Source organism: Meleagris gallopavo, chromosome 14 (assembly GCF_905368555.1).
Source record: "Meleagris gallopavo chromosome 14, MGAL_WU_HG_1.1, whole genome shotgun sequence".
Classification (NCBI taxonomy): domain Eukaryota; kingdom Metazoa; phylum Chordata; class Aves; order Galliformes; family Phasianidae; genus Meleagris; species Meleagris gallopavo.
Genome location: NC_139417.1, coordinates 4,662,510 through 4,682,133, shown reverse-complemented (window position 1 = coordinate 4,682,133; position 19,624 = coordinate 4,662,510). Strand labels below are relative to the sequence as shown.

Sequence of the window (19,624 nt, the reverse complement as noted above, 5' to 3'; positions counted from 1 at the left end):
AAAACCAGACACTCCATTTCAATTTCATATACCAGCAGGCTTTGAAACAGCCCACAGTAAAAGCGCTCGCTCACCTAAAATAATTCAGTAATAGATATACATGAACTTTTGTATGTCTATCATCTGTTGCACAAATATATCTCTTTGATCTTTTAAATTAGCAGAAAAATTAATCTTCTCAACTGTACCAACTAAGAAGCATAAAACCTGCTCTGCCACTTTTCAGTAATAGAGCAATCTGTTGTCATCTGACTACTGTACTTTTGACCCTCTGAAATAGTCCCAAGAGAAGTTGACATGTTTTTACATGTAATTCAATAATTATTGTTCTCAATACTGCATGATGTTAATCACGCATTTAGATCAATGTTCTTTGCATCTTGTGTACTCCATCTTTCTACATACTGATTCTTTGACATCTTTAAAATTATCCCATATCAGGGTGACTTCAGACTGTCTACACAGGTATGTAAAATAAGGTCATAAATAGGGTAAGCTTGCTTTTGTAACTGAAATTGCAACACAGTAAGAAATATTTAATGAATGTCAGTACATTAATTATGAACTGGGCTCCAAATTCAAGTTACTTTTAACAGTTTCATTTGTGAATCTTCTATTACATTACATGGGAGGAACACACATTCCTGTATTTTAGGGTCAGTATGAAAAATGACAAAATATAACAATGTACTCCAGATTTCATCCCAAAAGAAAAGTAGGTGGAAACTTTCAGAACAAAATTCAGCACTGGAAAAAGACTATCATAGGAAATAGACATAAAATGTTAAGTAATAGCAATCTGAGAAAGAATATTAACACAGAAACTATAAAAACTCAGTTGCCATTAAATTAACACCAACTTACTTCCTTTTATATCATTGTATTCCTTAATTCCTACCAAAATCACAGGAATTTGGTTAGAAATTTTCTGATCAGTATTCTTGTAGACTGGAACTTAGAGCTGAATTACAGAATGGAGGAAGATTAAAAAAACAAACCAAAACGCAGAATCAAAGTAACTGCAGGATGGGTAATACCCAGAAACCCTAGAACATAACTGAATTACCTTGGGTTCTGAAACTAACTAGGGCAAAATGTAAGTTGATGGGGTAACAATTTTTCTAACAATCTCTAAGTTCTGGAGGTCAACCAAACCACTGGAAAAAAATCAACTGATCTCGTTTATGTTATTTCTACTCTTACCCTCTAATGTTAATAAACAAAACTCCCTTTGCAAATGAAAAACAAAATATTGCAATACATGCATTCAGGCTATGTGTTCAGCCATTACCCACGGCTATTTAAGCCTTATGTCACACATTCCTCATTAGTTTTCTAAGAAAAGGCCTCCTTGTCATAAGCTTTTCTGAGAATCTGACGTGAGCCACTGGAACAGGATAGAATTTGACAGATATTTAATTCCATTCCAAATGTAGTTTTCAAAGGAAAGAAAACCAATGTTTTGTTCAATATCTTAATATTTAAACAAACATATGTGCCTGATAACAAAGCACTCATTCTTCAGTTCCACAGTGCAAACTGCTGCTGGTTTTGCCTAGGTAATTAGCTACCATTTAAAAACGATGTTTGACATTATTCTTCTGTTAATACTACCAGTGATCTTTAAAGCACACAGTAAGTCTCACTCTTATCATAATAACGTATACAGGCAGCAGACTTTTGACTGGATGGAAATCAGTGACAAGTGATGGCCCTCAGCGGTCAGTGCTCTTTAATAGCTTTATCAATGATACTGACAGTGGGACTGCATGCACCCTCAGAAAGTTTGCACCAAGCAGTGAGGTACAGCTGACACAGGACAGGATGCCATCCAGAGAGACCCAGACAGGCTCCAGCAGCAGGCCCTCATGGGTGGTAAACCTCATGAGGTTCAACAAATCCAAGGGTAAGGTCTTGCACCTGGGTCACAGCAATCCTCACTATCAGTGCATGTTGGTTAATATAAGAATGAAGCACAGCCCTGCTGAAAAAGACCTGGGTGTACTGGTGGATGGCAGCTGTACATGAAGCAGCAGAGTGCCCTTGCAGCCCAGAAAGCCAACTGTATCTTGAGCTGCATCAAAAGCAGTGTGGTCAGCAGGTCAGGGAGATGATCCTGCCCCTCTACTCTGCACTGTCAGACCTCACTTGGAGTACTGCATCCAGATGTGGAGTCCTCAGTACAGGAGAGACGTGGACCTGTTGGTGTGCATCCACAGGAGGGCCACAAAAATGATGCAAGAGATGGAATACGTCCCTTATGAGGACGGGCTGAAAGTGCTGGGGCTGTTCAGCCTGGAGAAGCCTCAGGGGAGACCTGAAAGCAGCCTTTCAGTAGTTTAAGGAGGGGCTATAAAGACTCTTCAGCAGGGTCTGTTGTGACAGGACAAAGGAAAATGATTTCAAACTAAAAGAGGGGAGATTTAGACGGGATATAAGGAAAAAAAGTGTTTGTTTTTTAAATGATCGTGGTAGTGAAGTACTGGCACAGGTTATCCATAGAGCTGGTGGATGCCCCACTGCTGGAGACATTCAGGGTCAGGTTGGATGGGCTCTGAACACCCTGATCATTGCAAGATAGTTGGATTAGATGACTCTTAAGGGGTCCCTTCCAACTCAAACTATCCTACAATTCTACATAGTGAATGTATGACTGTACAATTCATTCCATTAAAGGAAGATAGAAGTAGTGCTCCTGCTTTTGTCATGGAACTTTCAAGAGTTACAATGACATTATTTTAAGGACAGAAACAGAAAGCAGAGTATCCACAGCTGAGAACGGTGTACTGTTAACAAGAAAAGTATGAATGTATACTTTCAGAATTTTGTTACTTTGATGATAAGCAGTGGTTTTTCAAATTCCTTTATTTTCAGATTTTATTTCTTTTTTATTTCTTATTAAAGAATTTACCAATGTTTGAGTGAATCATTAAGGACTAATTAAACTGAGAATTCTGCAAATACTGAGGAGAGTACACAGTATCTAGTACGTACATTTTGTACATACAAATATTGAGGAGAGTACACAGTATCTATAAAGTAAAGTAAGCTAAAAAGTCAGTGTGTTCCCAGTCACCTATGATCATATGGATTCCAGCTCTGTATATGAGATTGACAACTGCCTGTAGAGATCTCAGTTTGCATAAGCTTAATTTTTATAAAGAGAACAAGCAAGTGCCATTCCATTTCCATTTTTGACAGCATTTGTTAGTTTTAATTGAGGAGATAAGTGTATAATCAAATTCTTAACTCTGAAGCAGTAGTTCTAATAATTCCAGAGTTGTGCAACACTACCTACAGCAGTATAAGCAGAGCAGCTATACTAAATTTTAACAGCATTAAAAAGAGGGGAAGAGAGAGAAAATTTTCAGTTCCCTTCTCTGTCATGAGTTCGTCATCATCTTGTTTTTTTCTGTTTAAAGTAGTTAAATTCCTTTTGCAAGTATTCTAAGAGGATGACTAACAGCAAATCTTTCAACTGTGCATACATGCACACAAATGTGTATACTCCAAGACAAAAATATATATTTAAATATTGCTATCTGTAAAGAACTTGTACATCTTTCTAGAATGTTTATTGAGATGGGGCAAGTTAACATACAGAAAAATAGCATTAACTTTCTAGAAGATGTTATTTCAAATAGTTAGGTAAAAACATATTTAAATATCCATGGGATTTTCACATACCAAGCACAAATAATACAACGGAATACTTGATTTCTTCATGATTAAATCAAATGCTAAAGATTTCTTCCAACTCAAATGATTCTATGATTCTACGAGTCGAGTATTTATCTTTAATTTGGGCAGAATAACAATAGATAACCTTGTCATAACTCATTATTCCTTCAAGTAGATTCATTTTCTAGGCAAGCAAGTTTAGTGTGAGGAACTAAAAACCATTACTGTGACTTTATGTAACCCTTCAGGCAGGCTTGTAAACAACAACGAAAAAGTCATGCGGCTTTGGCATATCAGAGCATGCTTGGGTTGGAAGGGCCCTCAAAGATCATTCTCTTCCAAACCCTTGCCATGGGCAAGGACATCTCCTACCTTTGAGACCAGGTTGCTCAAAGCCCCATTCAATCTGGTCTTGTTATATACTAAGGGTTAGTTACTTTGGCTTTTCACTGTTCTTAATTTCATTATTTAAAACAAAAAAGTCAGTAATATCTAAATTTCTATAGGCTGAATTTGAAACAAGATTAACACACAAATGAACAATCTCTCCAAAGCCTCAGTTGTACTTGACAGGAATCATATTAAAACACAATTGAGATTATAACAAACACCAAGTTCTTGGACATCTGAATTACATACAGTGTAAAATACTGTAATACAGAGCTGAACACAAGAAACATATCATTCTGCCATTCACGATGCACACAAAACTGACAGTGAAACTTTCTGAACCAAGTCTAATCCAAAAGATCAGAAGAAATCATCAGTAACAAACTACTTTCCACACCCTATGCTTCCGGTCTTGCTAAACAAGCTATGTATATCTGTTTTAAACTTTAATACAATATTCTGTACAAAAAAAAAGAGATTGCTTTGCAGCAGCTTAAATTACCCTTCGCTACCAGGGATGTGCTTTGCTTTAGAGGACTGCGACAAGGATGAAAACAGGGACAACTATAAATGTAATTTCATTACACCCATCTAGACTGGCTGAGCTTGGGGATTTAAAACTGGTTTTGATTCTCACCTTCACTTTCTACTATCAATAAGACAGCATCGCTGTCACTTTCTACTTCATCACAAAAATAGGCTAAATACCAACACTATTTGCAAAGTAGAAACTGTTGGGATTTTTTGGGTCACAAGGAGACAACACTCTCCATAGCTTTACTTAGACATACCTTTCCTAAGTAAATGATTGGCTTGTAAAGTGTACTTGGCATACAATGTAAAACTAACATATTTAGATGACACTTTTGTCCACGTTTTGAAAATGTCTAAATTCTAGAACATTGTTTTTCAAATGTAAATTGGTACTGGACTCAGTTCACAGTTTGGGACTATAGAATATTTTGTTTAATTCTACAAAACAAGCAGCGTTAGACAAAAAATTTGGGGGTAACATACCAGCTCCTTTAGAACTGCAAAATTCCCAATTTACCATTTTTAGGGTGTAATGGGGGGAGCAGGTTATTGAATAGCAATTCTGCACCTCTTGGTCAACATCTGAGCATAACATAATCAAATCTCCTTTACAACGCAAATATACATAACCTACTAGGTAGCCTCTCAAACAATTCAAGGAACTGTTGATACTGAGATCAGAGCAATATGTAAATTCATCAGCAAAAAGCTTCCTCAACATTTACATCTGAATGAAAACAAAAAAAGTTGCTGACTCTACTGCTTGTCAGAAAAAAAAAACCACCCAGATTATCAATGGGGGATGTACAGTGAATCTCAGAGTTCAATTGAATCTTTTATCTCGCCAGTTGTATCTTTATTTTACTATTTGTTCTCAGATGTTAAAAACACTCTATTGGAAGCAATTCAAAAATACACTGTTGGAAAATTGTTAATGCTCTAGTCATACAATGTCATTTTGAAGCTCCCTGGGAATTTAGATTTGCACAGCTTATTAGGATATGACCTTTCCCTTGATTTTTTATTTTAAGATCAACTTAACATGAAATTTCCCCAGTGGGAGTTGCTGTGTTTCCTTCACAGATAAGGAAAAGAGCAATGGCAACTCCAAATACAGAGGGCTTTCATACATTTCTACAGTACGGACAATTTTGTGGTCTTGACAAACATCCAATGCATTCCTAGAGGTTGAGAGGAAAGTCATGTGGTACATTAACTAAAAAAAACCTCAGGAACATAACAAAGGTATTTCCCTGAATCTTTCACCCATATTTTTTTTCCTGCAGTGTCATTCAAGATTAAGCTTTGAGGATTTTTTCTAAGGACTCCCTGCATTAGAGGATCTGGGTAGCACTGACTGTGAGATAGCGGTTTGTTTTTGGAACACATTCATATTGCTTTGTATGATGAATTACTACCTTTACAGCATTTTTTTCTTCACGATACAGATCTTGGATGACAAATTCACACACACTTCAGCATTTCCATGCTTATTAATATTAGCTTTTTTTTTTTTTTTTTTTTCCGCCTGGAATCCTCACAAAGCTGATTTAAAAACAGGAGGCTGGAAAGTCAGCTCTCAAAAAAAATTTCCTTTGTGGCAGGTATTCAGAAAGAATAATATCTCTGGAGTTCCCTGGTGGTCAGTAAGACAGGTTGCTCTACAGGGTGACTCATAACATCTAAAATAGTCTCCTGCTCTGAGTTGCTCTGGAGAGGCAAACTCTCTCTCCTCCTTAATCTGCGATATGGGCAGATGACCAGGCACCAACAACACTGTTTAAGTGTTTCTAAGCCCACGTCTATGTTGATGAGACCCACAGAGATGATTAGATAACTGATCAGAAATTGAACAATGCTTCCTATAAATTAAGATTTTCAACTGGTCAAGATTGCAAAAAAATTATCATATTTTAAGTAGTTTTTAATCAGAAAAGAATAACTTGCTCATAAAATCAGTGGGTCAGAAAAGAGACGGCTAAAAAGAATATTTTGCTCCTTCAGTATCCAGTATAAAACTTCTGAACATTAAGCATTTGCTATGCAAACATTTTTGCTCAGATCCAGTTATCATAACAAGAAAATAAACTTTTGATGAAAATTTCTTTAACTTTTAAAATACTAGGTCTGCTGACTTGGTACTTTTGATAGGCATTGCACATGTAGCATTCTTATATTGATGATACATTATAATACAGTGTAATGCAGCATAATATGAGTTCACCATAATCATATTTAAACACAACATCAAGGCCACCAAACAATACAAAGATTCAAATTGGTCCTAAGTGTTTTAAATCAGTAAGGAAGTTCTTATTAGAGAAAATTAGAAAAAAAACTTTACATACAGTCTGCAATGCTTCTCACTGTAGTGCTGCACATTTTTGCTGTAATTTGGGCATACCGTACAAAACCAAATCCTTTAGTTTTCTTGCGACAACTATTAACAAGATGATGTCCCCATTATTTAGATTTGCATTTCCAGAAACAGCCATTCCTATCATTGACTGACAAAAGGTACTGGTCTACTACTGTAACAAGCATGTAGAGAGCCTTAAAAATAATTTAGATTATATGGAGACAATAGGAGTTAATTTGCACTTGATCCAAGGCTAATCTGTCTCTCTTGGGTAAGAACAATGTTATTATGTACCTTACTGGTTAAAGACTACTATGAAACTTATGTACCTGATTAAGGAGTAAACAAACCCAAACTGATGAGATTTACTGCACAGAGCTGCAGGACACATTGATAAAATTTTTCTGCAAAACACACAGAGCTTCTAGGAGAATGCTAATAATAAAGAAGGAAAAAATTACAAGCTTAGTACAAACATACAGGATGGTATCTGTTGGTTAACCTCATTTCTAGTGGAGGAGTATAGAAGCAGACATGTTTGAAATCTTTTTCTATTTCACTGACACAGACTTCCAATGCATATGCACAGCGTAGGCACCAGAAGTTTATTTACAGAGGGCAGGACTGAACATTTCATGTGAACACATTCAGAGCACGATAAAAAGCTTTGTCTCCCATTAGCAATTTAAAGAATTGTGATTTGGTACTCCCAACACACCTATAATTGAATTCCTCAGTCATAAAATCACTGGTGCCAAACAAGTTCTGATATCTTTTATCAAACCTCTTTTTTTCTTGTCATTAACATATTTCTTACGGAACTTTTCTTCTTTTTACAGATACATTTGCTTTAGTTATAAATTAACCCTGGAATTTACTCTCCCAGAGGCCACAATCTGCAGCTTTGTCGTCCTCTTTAAAAAGTTTCAAGCATGAATTTATGATTTGAAACAATTTTGAACAACAATCAGTGGTTCACATACAAAAGAAAAAAGTTCTTAAGATTGGCAAAGTAATTAAGAATAAACTGAAAATGTTTGCATGCTTTTCTGTCTCTTCTTCTCTGGAAGTCACGATTTATTTACCAAAAGACAACATATCTGCCTATGGGATTTCTGGTGCTTTCAGTTCCTTGAAGTAATATTAACTAAGATATTTCAGTCACTCCAGAAGACAACCAGCAAATCCCAGCAGTACTCAGAATATTCTAATTCAGATTTGCAAATTGAACCATATTATGAAAACGTCAATCTACTTCACACACTGACTCAAACAATGAGCACTGAAAGACTAATGTTTCATTTGGTAAGGGTAATCCCAAAAAGCATGACTGCCAAAAACTTTTGCTGTTTCCAATTGAGCATCTTTGTTGGTCTTTCTTTAATCATGCCCAGAATCTTTGAAAACACCAGCTTATTTCAGCCACAAAATACAAGGTAGATGAGTTTGATCCAAATATGCTCAAATTGTCATTAGCATCACCACTTAAAGATCATCAGTACGAGTTCACCCTGTAAGTATCAGAAAATCCCAAAGAAAAATCTCTGAAAAACCATATTTGTAGGAAGCTAATTTCATTGGTTCTACTGACCAAGGAACCACTTGAACAAGGACAGAATACTCTTTAACAACCAGGATACTGCACATACTATTTCCTTTGTCTTTCTGTGCTACTCTTACTACAAATCATATGAGAAATTTGATTTGGTAGAAGCCTACCGGACACTTTTCTCCATTCAATGATTTAATTTCTGTTCTAAGATTTTCAAAAGCGGAGCAATTTGAAAAAAAAAATATGGCTTCAAGTTTCAGAAAACAGGAAATGATTGTAAGGAACTCTGCATTTCTGGATTGCTCTCCTTGATGCAGATTAGACCGGCTGCAGCCATGCTCCTGCATGCACTGCATGTAACAGAATAGTGACTTCATCCACACTGTGATGTGATAATAATGGCACCGGTTTGCTTCTAAAAGTGACTTTAAAAGTTAATCTCTAATTATGAACAACCACCGAGGAATTCCCTGAAGTACTTTCCGTGTAAACAGTTTCCATGTAGTGCTTATCCCTCCAGACTCCCATATTCAAGAGGATAAGAAGGCTGATGTCCCTTTGCAAAGTCAAACTACACTTCCTTCTCTACATACTGCTCTTGAGATTGACAATATGTTAAAAATGTTAAGGCCTTGGTTTATACTGTGTTTACTCTGATTCATCAGATTTTTATTTGTAAACTGGACCATAATTTTCTCCAAAAATATTACTACTTACTATTTCTTCATGAATTAATCACCTATAATGGGTCCTCATCATATCTTTGTCTTAACAAAATATGGCATTTTCTGCTCCTTTAACTGAATCAAAAGTGACATAGCTGAAAGAATTGTTTAGAATCAAAATATTTATCAACTTTTACAACAGAAGTGAGGTTTAAAATAGTAGGCACACGCTGTCAAATACTTAAACTCTTAAATTTTCAACACGTAAGATATATTTTCATCTTATTTAGATTTCACAATTGTGTGTTTTCTATTTAATAATAATAGCAATAATCTTTGGTTATTACTTATTAATAGTACAGGGGAAAATAAACTAGTCTGATTTGGTTCTAATCTAATTCAAATCAATTGGATGGTGAGCACAAGGCTTAGATTGCATTGACTAGCCCAAAGGATCAGAACCATAAAGTTACACACAAGTATAATCACCTATTCTTACACCCTGTGTACACATTTCATAACTTTGTTTGCACTGTGTACTTTCACTTGAGCCAAAAGGTATTTTCAGATCAAACAAGTTGTAATGTATTCTCTAAGGGTGAGTTGCAATGTTAATTATCTGTAATTCCTGGAACAGACAGTAGGACATTAAAATTAAATATATATAAAAACAGGGCCAAGGAAATTCTAAGAACGAAAGCATTTAACTATCCAGTTAAATTAAATGATGGAGTTAAAAAGAGCTTGTGCCCAGGTTACAATACTTTTTAATAATATGGATCAAGTCTTGAGTTCGATTAGACATCTCTGAGACTAGGGAGTATAAACTCCTTTTTTTTCTTCCTATACACCCCCCAATTTCACTGGGTTATTTCATTTTGTACCAGCTTTATTTTTTTCCTAAATGTGGGGCCACTTTCTGCCTGCAAGCTGACAACACACATAGGAGTCTTAGCTTTCAGGAAGGAGAAGCACAAAAATATGAAGGCACTCAGCATCAGTGTGAATATAAATATATCTCTCTACAAATCTCATAAATCTCACCAAACATGCATTTTCTTTGTACACACTTTTATTGAGCACTAACGTGAAATATACTGAACTATTTTTCCCAAACTGTGTGAGACACTGTATCTATGCCAGAAGGAAACAGTGGAGAGAAAAAAACAGAAAAGTTTGTCTCTTGATCTTGACAGGCAAAATGAGTAAAATTATAATTTAGCTCTACTTCCCTTCTAACATTTACCTATCTCTCTTCATGACACATGAAACCAGAATAAATATTTTGCTGCTTCAAAAATATACTACATAAAAATGGTAGTATTACAGCCAGCTGGAAACCACTTACTATTCATGTCATTAGATTCTCCTGCTCTGAGAATAGGTAACAACATACACTGTGCACAACAGCCACCCCAAAATCACCCCTATCATTTATGAGCTAAAATAATCCTATAAGTGAAGGACTAAAAACTCCTGTAATCTCAGAAGAAAACTGACTGTTCTTCAGATGCACTGTACAGCCTCAAAGGCCATAAGGAAATCTGTTAGCAAGTTGATGATTCATAGAAAATGAAGGCAGAAATATCTGTGAGATCTGTCAGTATCTCTTCCCAATATAAGACTCAAGTCTGTACAGATTTTCCATTTTTTTCCCCTAATCTCAAAGGCGCACCATTTGAGGAGCTGTAAAACAGTTTATCTGACACACGGGAATCTGAAAACAACTCTACTCAGTATTTTGCCTACTTTGTCTTAATTTCCATACTCACTGCTAAATGAGCATTCTACAAATCTCAAAGTCTTAAGCTACAAAGAATTCCTTTTTCCAATAGAGTCACTGCCAGGTATAATCACTACATTCATTAGTCCTTCCTGGAGTAATTGTCAGGGAAGTGGCAACCATATCAGCATCAATTTCTTCTTCCTCCTGGCTTTTTTTCTGCTTTCCTTCAAGGACAATGGGTGTTTCTCTCTCATTTGTCTTTCTCTCTTACACTGGGACTCTCGTGTTTCTGACCTCAAACCTTTTCCTCCCTTTATTCTTCCTTTCAAAATGCAGATTTGAGGAGGAAAAGGGTAGATGGCCCTATCTCTCACTGTTTTCATGTCTATCAATCTGTTAGTTTTTAATCATTTAATTGTATCCATTCATTCCGACATTATAAGAGATTCACAATACAGTTCTTTCAGCAGTGACACAACAAAAGATACCCTCCTGTCTAAGGGTCAAGAGTCAGAAGACATTCAACATTGCCACACGCCGTACAACATTCTGCTATGCCTTCCTGTTAGGGATGGGGGGAGGAGACAGGAATCTGTTGCACAGCCTGCGTCAGAGAATGCAGTCACACTACAGTAGATCAAATTCAGTGTATGTGCAAGTCATTGTTATTCCAAACTTACCTCATACTTCAGCAATACTCGCTGCCTGTTCTCCTGTCCTTACTGACAGGAAAGCTGTCACTTGTTGTTAGCATATCATACAGTTCCTGTTCTCAAAGGAGTAATAAATAAGGCTAGATTTAAAAAACAGAACAAACTTGGGCAAAAAAAGAACAATGAGTATTAGTGCCAAAATACAGTAAAAAGATCATTTTATGGCACTGTCAGCATATCTTAAATCGAGGAAAGATGAAAATCTCATAGGAGACCAGAGAGAAAAATCCAAGATCAAGAAGGTTCCAACAATAAGTTTTAAACTTTGAGAAAGAAATTCAAACATCTGTGTTTTTAAAAAACTTCTCTTGTTTTTAATATCTTTGGCAAACTTCAAAAAGCCTAAATAAATAAATAAACAGTCTTAGTCAATCTTCCCCTTGCCTGCTTTTTGAATTTCCTTTAAATAATAAATTTATTTCCTTTCCTTACACTCATTATGGACACCTTTTTCACTTTCTCTCAACTCTCTTCTCCCCGGAGCCTCTACAGTCCCACACTGACCTGAGATCCCCATCTTAACCCACTGCTGCACTTCTACTAATTGTATCCAACACCAGGAGCCTCTACTACAGATCATCTAACTATTCCACAAAGCTGAAGCCTTTATTTCACACACTACCTATTCTGTACAAATGTTGCTGTGGATGTTTTTGTTTGCAAAGCAGAACAATCAGCTGGTAATACTTTTGTTCTTTTTTAAAAACAAAATTGATAAAAGATAAGGAAAGCAATTTTCTGGATTTCCATTTGATCTCTCACCTACTCGAAAGGAGCACCGTGGTGACCCAAAAGAGAATGGAAAGGAACGTACATGACTTCCACATCCTTGGTGTTACATCACAAGAGATGAAGCAGCATGCTGTGAGCAGCTCAGAGGGCTGTTGCACCAAATGCAACTATTTTCTTGCATAAAAAATGCCTTTCCTAACAAAACTGTCACATTAAAAATGTGACAGATATCACATTTCAATGCACAGAACAATACAAATGATGATAGACCGATAGACACAGGTTCATTTCACAACCAGGCAGCTACTATGCGCTGTGACATTAGCATGCTTACTTGCTTTTCTCTTTTTTATTTAAATAAATTACAACCTGAAGGTGTGTTTTTGGGGAAAATATTTTTTTGGATTAAGATTTTCCTCAAAAATTCCAATATGTCTACAGGGAAATAGATTTCCCAGAGGAAAAAGGTGTTTTTTGAACAGAAGTGTTTACCAGTACGACTACAACCATTCGTCAAGAATTCTTTCCTATGTCAACTAGGCTGAAATTAACATTTCTTTTGAAACTAGTAAACCGAATTTAAGAAAATAATTCCTCAAATGCAGTTATCTATGTCAGAAAGTAACTTGCTAAACGTTACTGTCTACCCTATCTAGCCCAAGAAATAACCTAAACTCACACAATGATTTCAAACATGTACTTTATGCAAGGTACTGGACTACAGTAAAAAAAAACTAAACAAGAAATTGAGAATAAAATTAATATCCACTGCACCCAACGTAAGTGGGTAAAGTTAACCAGACTAATCACGAGGCAGACCCAAAGAACAAGACTTTGGGCAGTACCCAAAGGAAACTGTGCAAGGAGCTCTCTTGGGTCTCTTATTCAACATGCCATAATGTTCTTATCCACATCACTAAAACTACTAACCAGTTCAGGACAACAGGCAACCTGCGATCATAACTAGTTGCAAAATAGAAACAAGGTCACCTGGGATGCTAACTATGGAAAGCAAATGCAGACTTTGCTTGCATTTCTGAAGTGCAAACACCCCAATATCAAAAAAGCAAAATAACAACTAATGAAGTTTCCAAAAGCTTTTTTTGGAAGTTATTTTGCATTGTGTTAATAACGGGAAATGCTTCAAAACTGTTGTTAAAAACCTGAAACCTGATATTTTCTGTTTGCTGTTTTCATTCCCTTTTTTAAATTCAGAACCCAGTCACAGTAACTTCTTGTAATACTGATTTTGAAACTTATTTATAGTTAATTATAACAACTGATACTAAGCAGAGATCTTTATTACTCCAGGCCAATTTAGCAATTCTGGCAATGCCTCTAGTGTAAAATAAATACGAATTAAAAAAGAATAAGGAAATCCAGATAAAAAAAGAGATCCTCACACTTTTTATAGTGTCTATTTCGTTCAGAAAACTGTTTAATTCCTTTGTTCTAAATTCAGGTTGGTTTCATCTTGTTTATCATCTCAAACCATCTTCAGCAGCAGCTGGAAATTCTGAAAGTGAAAGCATATTCTACAGAACTTTTGTTTTCATCCTTTTAATCATGTTCTAGGCAAAAACATGAAGATCTACACTGTTACTTGAGAATTGTGTAGCATGTAGTCGTCTGCAAAACTATTCATGATGAAAATGACTTTGGGATATTTAAAATAAATACAACATGAGACTGTTTTTCTCATATTTCTAGTAATTTTAAAAATTAAACATGCTAACATGTCTTGATGTGCAAATCAGGCGCATTAGATATTCATAGTTCAAGCGCAAATGATGGCATCTAGAGGATGATAAGTAAGAGTTACAGCAAAACCTGTCACAGACATTAGCAACTCCATGAAGTAAGTCTTTGGTTCTGAACTTTGGTTCAGATATCCTACAAGGTACAAAGCAAACAGCAGATTTTCTCATTGTTCTGGAAGGAATGAGCACCTCATCCTGTGGCCTCTTCAGATTCTCTCATGATTCAATCAAATATGGTCCTGAATAAGGTTAGAGAAAACAGATACAATTCTGGACAAATAAGACAACCTTCTGCCTTCACACGCTTTTGTACTCACTGACCTACAGCTAACTGTAGCTGCAGCTAACAATAAAATTTCACTTCATATATTTTAATTCTTAGGTAGGATTAGTAATCAGTTCAGCAATATTCCACGCTATAACAAGATTAAAAACCGAGATTCTGCACAACATATTGTAGCTGAAGTGCCATTGTAGGGAACGGTGAACACTAACTCAAGGTAAAATGTGTTCAAGATGAAATGATAAACTCTTCAGTTTTATTTACTGGAGACATAAAAAAAAAAGTCAGAACCTATCATGAGGAAATATGTAGGTTATGAGAGGCAGTAAATAGAAGTGGCTGCATTTTTCCACAAGCCCCCACATTAGATAGCACCACAAAGCACCAGACCTAGGTAGTAAAACCTGTTTTTCTGACCACCCCTACCAGAAGATCTTGGTGTGAGTGTTAAAGCCTGTAATTAACATTTTTCTTTTCATAGTTCCTTTTTTTACTGCAGACTGACACTTTTGGTAGTCTAACATATGCTTCAAACCAGTGTGGGTGAGACATTATATCACAGCAATTATAAAATATTCCCCTAGCATAAATACTGAGAATGTGTATCACTCCATTTGTGTATGCATCGCAACATAAGTCTAAAGCTTCCCAAACTTTAAAATTGCTACTGCACAACTGTGAATAGTTACAGAAATTACACAACATCTCGGCTCAATAAATCTAAAACAAACACACAAGTACTATGGACTTATAATGCAACATTATCACATAAAATCTTCTTTTATGCAATGAACTGTAATCACATATTGTGTAAAAAGTTTAAGACCAGATCATAATTGGGCAGGGCTACTTTGTGCAAATATGAAATTCTCTGAAAAATAACGTGCCTCTCCTCAGTGGAAAAACACAAGACTCAATACAAAACCTGCCATCACTCTTGCTTACTCGATGCATGTATTCCATGACAATTACAAGTGTCTGTAGTACAAAATATCCTGTCAAGAACAGCATAAATACATACAAGTAAATCACATGCACCATACCTGGGAGTTCCCTTTTAAAAAAAAAAAAAAAAAAAAAAAAAGAATTGGGTTCTGGTAGAAGGGAATCTGAAACACGTTCCAATCAGATCTGCGATAAAGAGGAAAGACATGATTCCTCCACAGAGCCCATGAAATTACTATCACCAATGAACCGTAAAACATCATGAAGTATACTTTTTCCTCTTACAACAGCTGTTATAAGACCCAAAACTGGAACACTTGCTGTTTTCGAAGGCCTATGATAAACTAATCCCAACTGTTAGGTCTGTAACAAAAGACAACTATTTCACTTCAAGTATGCAAAGACATTGATCACACAAATTCCAGAGCTGAAGAAATATCGCACCTGTTTCACTTAATTTCTTAAACAATTAAAGAACAATACCTACATCTTTTGTTATCATACATATTCATGGTTATTTCATTTCAGACATTCAGCCTCACTGGGCAAACAGCAATTCATTTGGAGTTAGGCTCTGTATTTTCTGAATACTAAAACCACCACCTGATTTTAATAGTGGAAGCAAGTGGTACAAAAAGCAAAATTTCTAACACCGCATGCAGACTGCAAACCTGACTCTACCAAAATACCAGTGACTTCAGTGAAGTTGGAACTTTTTTTTTTTTTTCCTAGACTACACATCTTACAATAAAGCAGCATCAACTTTTTTTGGTACAGTGGAATGTTCTCTGTATTTCTCTGTTTGGATATTATCCAATATTTATCACAGCATGTTATCTGAAGTTATATATAGCCTTTCTACATTTCTGAGATAAGCAGGAAGTCTTTCCATAACATAGGATTAATGCATTACCTACACACACGCCTGAGAAATACAGACATAACCATACACACACACACTCATCAGTGTTCATCAAGCACACTTGTGCTTGAACATACACACACAAAGCGACGTAAGCCTTGTGTTTTTTAAATTGCTAATTATCAACCAGCAGAGTAGACTTTGGGATTCATAGACTTGAATTCATAGACTTTGTCCTGAATGTGCAGACTGCATGGCATGATGGTGATCTGCTTAGTCATGAGGGAATGAGGTGACTGATGCAAGTCCACAAAGCATCACCTGGTAGCTGATTCCACACAACCTGGTTTTTGAGGTAGTTACAAGTCTTCCTCCTTCCTAAGCAGGACATATTTTTTCCTATTTACAGTGAAAGTCAGTAAAACAGCAACAGACAATACGGTGCTGCTTAGAATTTTATTTTATTTTTTTTTTTTTTTTGCTGTAAGTTTGGAAAATGCTATAAAAAATAAACCTTACTTTTTTCTTCCTATTTGCAGACATTGCAGGTCAGAAACTATTACTTTTGTATGAACCTACTACTGTTGCAAGCATAAATCAAATCATTGGAAACGTGAATTAAAAGTTTTGCATCAATCTCACTACTGCATCCTGTTTGCCATTGCAAATCTGTAATTATTTGTGTTCTCATGATACAGATCATACGGTATTAGAGACAGGGAAAACCTTTTCATGTGAGTGAGAAGGAAGATGGCTCAAACCTTGACTGGGCTGTTAGGCATTACTTCAGTATAGGTAATTAAACATACCTGTATTGTTCACATATCATGAATTATAATCAGAGAATGATGCAATTCTTTAGTTCAGTTGAGTTCAATCACTCAATTCTTGAGTGGTTTAGGAGGGGATAAAGAGATCAAATTAATGCTGAAAGGTGAGGTTGGAGAGGGAAGAATATTGGAGTATGATCAAACTGTCTCAAGTTCTGTGAAAGTTTTGAGACATGAAATCTGCAGATAGGCCTTGCTTCCCTCATTTTCCATAAGCTAGCAGGGAAAACAAACAAACAGGAAAACATCTGCAAAAATTAGGCTTATATTTGCTTTGCCATGTATTAGAAAAAACAACCACTACAGAACAGCAGCTGGGATAGTGGGGAGAAAACCAGTGAAGCAGAAGAAATATTAGAAGTTTATCATTTAACGCCGGATTCAGTTTATACCTAACGTTCACAGGAATCGAAATATCTGAAGACAAATCTTCCATTTTTGGTCAACTTTGGGAATGTCTTTGTAGTCAAACAAAGAAACAGCCCACCAAAAAAAAGAGGTGCATATGAGGATTTTTTCAAAGTGCTCTATAGCAGGCAGATCCCTAAGAACTGACCTGCTATTGAGAAACCCCACATTCTGCTTGGGCATGGGTACAGAGGAGTTGAGTATAACAGCACTCTCTTTCCTTGTATTATTTCTAACTTTTTCCTTTTACACTTCACAAAAAGTTAATTGACACATAGAGAACATTTGTTATAAAGGGCCTGAAAAACAGATCCCTAAAATAAAAAAGGAATAATGGTTACGGAAATACAGTTGAGAGTAATTAGGAACCATGTAATATCATGCTAAGTTGGGACAGAGTCTGTTATTAAACAAGTCTACCGGTGACTAATAAGATGAAACTAGTAGCAGCTACCAATGGATAGTATTGTATCCCTGATTTCAAGAGAACCCAGCATGGAGAATTTATAATTGTATTTTAATTTCTTTTGAGTAACTGTCCTGAAAACTGTTTTACTGTACATCAGAGGACAGCAGTGGAAAAACTCTTGCAATAAAAAACTAGTAGAAGAAACTCAAGTTCTGAATATCAAATACAAATATCTAGTGATGCACAATTAGGCTACAAAACTTGGCCAGTAAATATAGAACTGTTCAGGATGGCACTAAGTATGTGAAAAAGAAAAGGAGGCCTCAAAAATGGAAGATGGAAAACAAAATCTCAAAGTATACTTTTAATTATTTATTCCAGTCTTGTATAATACAGATTTTTCTTTCTACTTTTAAACTTTCCCCTATTCCTACAATATAATTCCCTACAAAATTGATTTTTATTAGTCATTAGAAGTAGAAAACTATATACTGATAATAATTGAAGGCTGATCTACATTTTATTGATTTCTAAATGGACACATGTATCTCCAAAAATTCACAAACAAATCAGAAACAGCACTGATAGTGAGTTTTTAATCAACATCATACGGAAAGCTGAAAGGCATTGCTCCAGTATTCAACTGACTTCTAATAGCTTGCCGCCTACTTTTTGTGATATTTCCTTATACGAACTACACATTTATATCGCAAGAGCAAGATCATTATTTGTGTAATGATCACATATTAATTGAAGTTCCATTGAGCAGTATTGTTTAATAAATTATGATATCCAGGAATCTGACACAGAGGCATTGCTGAAAACTGCAGTTTACAGATAAATGGTCGCTGAACTACTAATAGTTAATGGTACATCCTACAAAACTGATGTCTAAGAATATTCAAACTCAAAAGCTATGTAAAAATACCTTTAAATTATGCGTATGTATATCATTGGTTATCAGTCAAAGCCCATGCCAGATATTTTTCCAGTTCTCTCCCCCCGACAAGTTCATGCTTATATTGCATCACATGCCTTAACACACTGTGAGATTTCTTACAATCTTTTAATTAAATCTCTAAGCATTTTTGCAGCTATTTTTTGTAACAGCCACAGAGAATAATGATGCCAAACACATCATGCAATAAACCCTCCTATTAATGCAAGCAAAATGTATGAAACTTCTTCCCCAAGGACAGCACTGAGTGCCACGACATACACAGCTGATGTACACTAGAAATTTTTTTAGTTAACTAGTAACAAATTATAGTCATGTATTAAAAACAAAATTACTGATTAATTGCTACCAGAAATACACATATTTATACAATTTTGTTTTGGATACTCATGATTAAATTGAACAATAATATCACGTTCCATGGTGAGCTTGTTCAGAGATGGGGCAGCAGGTTGCAAACGGAAGGCTAGCCCACAGCCTCAGTTATTTCCAGGATAACTGTAATCCACCCTTCTGATTTAAAGGCACCTACAGCCCACAGCATGGGGAGAAACCAATAATTTCCTGAGCTCTTCATCAGAGTAAATACTAGCCTTACGTCACTGATTATTAATAAATACATCACTGTTAAGTCAGCATTGTATGCTCGTGTGTACACAGTGCCGTGAAGTTACAACACCACAGGAACTTGCACTCTCCAGTTGTAGAATACCCTGGAGAGAAATGACACCAGGAAGATTACAAAACGCCCCTGCAGACCTGAGGCATACCATCAAGACACAGCGTATTTCAACACGGCATCTCACTTGTTGCAGGC

General features: G+C 35.9%; 1 protein-coding gene across 2 annotated transcripts in view; it reads right to left on the bottom strand.

Annotated features, from left to right (window-relative positions):
* PPARG (peroxisome proliferator activated receptor gamma) overlaps positions 1-19,624 on the bottom strand; it is a 55,297-nt gene that overhangs the window by 34,795 nt on the left and 878 nt on the right. The gene's annotated exons all lie outside the window — the stretch shown is intronic.